Genomic DNA, 4482 nt, shown 5'->3' on the forward strand with positions numbered 1-4482 from the left:
CGTCAATTCAATGTATAAATAATTGAATAACAATTACAATGTATCTTTAGTAAAGTATAAGTAACTATAAAAGTTAATGTTTGTTTTTCCATTGTTTTTCGAAAAAGACAAGGAGCTCAAATCGGGTGTGACCGGTCGGCATGGGATGCTCAGTCATCCATGGCACCTGATCCATCTATGATATCTTAGCTTATCAGTCTACATCGATTATTTGTTATTTCAGAAATCAAATTGAGTTTTAAACTGTTTGAAAACAAGCATAAATACCTTGTATACATTATCGGATGGGTAGGAATCATGGCAATATTATCTTCTCTAGTCTCCCCATCTGAACATTTTGCTAGAACGTCGTGCAATTATAAAGATGTTTTTATAAATAATTTTTCCCTATTTCGCTGGGTCATGGCTTCACTTTCCCTTCTTATGATTTTGACCCTCATGACCTATTTTATAGCCTTTTACGTTTTACGGAAACGTTTTCTAAAAATATCACCAATAGTACCAGGACACATAAAACAACTGAAGAAAAGACGTTTTGTCAATTCAATGTAATATAACCTAATGATTATTACTTAGTAATTTCTTGTCTTGATGTTATTATGGTCGCATTTATTCTAAAACCAATGCTATTCGAACTCTGTGTGACAGAGAAATGGCGGACGAAATAAACACATGGCCTCAGGAAGACACCCATATGAAAAATCAAATTTTCAAGAATTATGGATAATGACAAGAAAAAAGCGAAACAAATGGTTGTAGCCATATTATTAATGAATCAAACTAACGCTATATTCAATGCATTTTTCATCTCGTGAATGCTGTGGCTGCGCAGTTCTAACATGATTAATTTCCTCCTAATTAAAACAAAATAAACTTAATTATTAACTGATTTTGGTCTCTAACAGTAGGTAATTAGTGCATTAGCACTTTGAGTAACTTTGGGCTAGTTTAGTAGAGTATTAAGCTCATTCTTGGTATTTCTTATTTTACACCAGACTAGATCCAATATGGCTTGTATATCCCCCTTAAAAGTTACAAAATTTAAGGTACTCTTTATGTACAATGTATAATGATTTAATACTCAACGCTATAATAAAATTTATTGCCAATGCTCTCAAATGTCTGAATTTCTGTGTGTATCTCAAAACAAGCATGCTTTATGTCTGGATATTACACAATGTGGGCATAATGGATGGTTGTTGGGTCTGGTCAATCCTCAATCTATCTTGCTTATTTCACTTGGTACGGACTTTTTCTTTGGCTTATCCCAGACACACTGTAAGTCTGTACAGGCCTCTGTGCTTCGGTCCCTGTGCCTTTCACAAAAAACTGGACAATGAGGAAATGAAAGCAACACAATGCTTACATGCTCCATTATATCCTGTAGTAAAAAAGAAGAAATTAGAAAATGTGTATATAATGTTTATAAATTATAATTATGTTTTCAAAATTTATCATCATAAAAACTTGTCATGTACTCAAAAATCAAATTTTTTATTCAATAGCTTTAAAAACAAAATATGAAAAATTTAGGAATATTTCCTACCATATGAAGATGATAACCATTGATTGTCCTGCTTGTAGTTTAATACACATGCAGAACTCCACCGACACTTCTGCATGAGGTAAACTAAGACATCAAAAAGATCCTACGTCTGGTATCTGTGACAAATCTTTGTTCCTATATAAAAATAAAACTCATTCAATTGAAAAACTATTTCAACTTCCAATTCTATTTTCAATATATGTAATTTATATAAATGATTTTATGTAAATAAATGTTTTTAAATTAATTTATTTTTCTTTGTGCTGCCTATATGTTTTTCTAACTGTACGATCAACTAAGTTGTGCTTATGAAATTATTATGTGTTTTTTAATGATTTAACTGAACTGTGAATATTGGCCAGGGTAACTCAATCGGTTTAACACCTAACTAGGGATGCATTTAATGTGTATATCACGTCAATTATTAGACTCTTTGTGTGTTCAAATGAAAACAACGTATTGACTATGATCTGTGATGTATGGCACGTGGAGGGGGCATATTGATTTGTTGTGTGGTGGGTAGGTCACGTTGAGGGGGCACATTAGCATTATGATGTGGGTAGACAGTATAACATCGTTTCAAGCAGTATTCTTTTCGACCAATGAATTTCACAGATTTTTATCAGAGGCAGGATAAAAGAACTTCAACACTTCATACTTTACAGTCTTGTTTTAAATAAAGTAAAGTATTAAAAATATTTGATCATGCTAAATACTCAGTAAATAGCTATTATAATATGATTGATCTTGAAGTAATTTCCATACTAAAGCATGCAGTAAACATGTGAAAAGAACAATTACTTTTAGAGGTGATCTAATAAACTGAGAAAATTTCAACACATCATACCAGTTAGAAACTTGGAATGGCTGACTTGGTCCAATATCACCTTCTCTGATCCAACGTACACTGATCTGCATCGAGTATCGACGTCTACATATTCACCATGAGAATACATCTATAGACATGATAAAAGAATTTTTATAATATGCAACCAGGGTCCCATAAACACAAGGTCCCTGATGCAACTATTAATTAAATAATAGCAGGGACCTATATACTATGTAAGTCCCTGATAATAGAAAAAATATATTTTAACACTGTACAATTTAACTTTGACAGTTTATGTGGCATTTTATTCATAAATTTTACAGCATTATTAATTATAAATAGATACATGTAGTCATGTATGGTGTACCTCAACGCTCAAAATTAGGTTCGTGAGCGAGTTCACAAAGACGAACTACATGTAATGGTTTGGGCCGTGGATATCGGCCTGGATAGCTCAGTTGGTAGAGCACCTGACTAGAGATACAGGGGTCCCGGGTTCGATTCCCGGTCCAGCCTTGCATTTTCTCCTTTCCTGTTACAGATTTGGTGCCGTTGACCACCCCTGGAATTGCAGGTGAAAGTCCTGCCAGGGGCAATAAGAACTTGGGTTGTGTCTTCGAGGGCGAAGACAATTTAACGAGGGAGGAATGTAATGGTTTGGGCCGTGGATATCGGCCTGGATAGCTCAGTTGGTAGAGCACCTGACTACAGATACAGGGGTCCCGGGTTCGATTCCCGGTCCAGCCTTGCATTTTCTCCTTTCCTGTTACAGTAGATCCAAGTTTCTCGCCATACTTCACTGAATTCCTTTGTCCAATAGATAGTTCTGCAAAGCGGGAACAAGCCAGGAGAAAAAAATCACATCTTCAGCCATAACTCCTATTATTTACTAAGCTATTCCGCTTTTTCATGTTTTGTATTGATATTTCAAGAAAACGTCATGAAACCGGAAGTTACCATGAGGAACATTTTAGTAAAGGCGCGAGTAAAAATCGAATAAAAACGGTGTTCCAGCATAACTCGGAACGCAGCTGTTGATTAAATACTACAACAAAATCCAGGAGTTCTCACAACATGACCTGCACCCAGCTTGGCGGAAACGCGGGAAGAGAGAGATCGGTGGGCTCTCGAGCCCGATCCCAATTGCAATTAAACAACACTCCCTAAATACACTATATTCATGAAATTTTATTTAAGTGATGATTAGTATCTGTTATTGTGCTCATTGGATTTAAACATTGCATATTGTCAATAGTTTCCATGGAAACATGGGGAAAATGAAAATTCTTTTACTTTGATTTTTAAATCAAAGTAATGAAAGTACTGATACGAGTTGATGGTTGTCCAAGCTTAGCTAATGGGTATTGTTTAAGTGATACAAAAAATGAAAGTCTTGTCCAGTTCGGGGCGACATACGCTACTGCATGCAATAGCAGACTTTCTAGTTATATTTTTCATTGTACTCAACTTGTGTGCCAAGTTATATTGAAATCGGATAAAAACTGTAGGAGGAGTTTCCTTTTGAAAGTACTTCACAGAAATTTCAATTTAATACAAAAACAGAATAATGTTTCTTCGTATAGTCTACTTGTGTGCCAAGTTATATTGAAATCAGACCAAAACTGTAGGAGGTGTGGCATTTCGAACAAGATGTGTTTCTGAAACACTGATGCCCTCGTATGGCAGCGTATGGCAATGGCTGGATTCTCAAAAATGCATGTCAAACTCCAAAGGTCAAAAATATTTCTACCAGCTGAAAGGTCTTGTCACAATGAATACACCTGTAAAGGATGAAAGCACTAGCTCCAACTGTTCAAGTTATGGTCAAGGTTAAAGTGTGGTATTTTTATGTAAAAGTAGGTCAGACGTCAAGGTTAAGGGGTCATATATTGTGGAACTCATGGAAAGGTATGCACCTGTGAAAAAGGAAAGCCATAACCTCACCCACTCAATAGTTATGGACTAGGTTAAAGTTGACAGCAGAAAGACAGGACAAAAACAATAACCCCGGGGCTTTCGATCCGGGGGCATAAAAATTGTTTACAGACAGACGGGCGGACGACGGAGACATGATTATCGCATAAGCTCTTCTGGTCCCTCAGAAATC

At 35.7% G+C, this 4482-nt stretch overlaps 1 long non-coding RNA gene and 1 other non-coding gene across 3 annotated transcripts; one reads left to right on the plus strand and one right to left on the minus strand.

The window, feature by feature from the left end:
* Window positions 1-1033: 1033 nt before the first annotated feature.
* Window positions 1034-2796, minus strand: LOC134273030 (uncharacterized). 2 transcript variants are annotated; one of them, XR_009993342.1, is made up of 4 exons: window positions 2743-2796; window positions 2394-2502; window positions 1547-1681; window positions 1238-1381 (listed from the first exon to the last, which is right to left on the minus strand). It is a non-coding gene; the product is annotated as an uncharacterized LOC134273030 (long non-coding RNA). The 2 variants fall into 2 exon arrangements; XR_009993341.1 differs by lacking the exon at window positions 2743-2796 and having other exon boundaries at window positions 1034-1381; window positions 2394-2559.
* Window positions 2797-3048: 252 nt separating this feature from the next.
* On the plus strand, window positions 3049-3122 carry Trnac-aca (transfer RNA cysteine (anticodon ACA)). Its single transcript has one exon. It is a non-coding gene; the product is annotated as a tRNA-Cys (tRNA).
* Window positions 3123-4482: the final 1360 nt, after the last annotated feature.

Source organism: Saccostrea cucullata, unplaced genomic scaffold (genome assembly GCF_032062105.1).
Source record: "Saccostrea cucullata isolate Sc308-1 unplaced genomic scaffold, CSIRO_AGI_Scuc_v1 ctg971, whole genome shotgun sequence".
Lineage (NCBI taxonomy): Eukaryota > Metazoa > Mollusca > Bivalvia > Ostreida > Ostreidae > Saccostrea > Saccostrea cuccullata.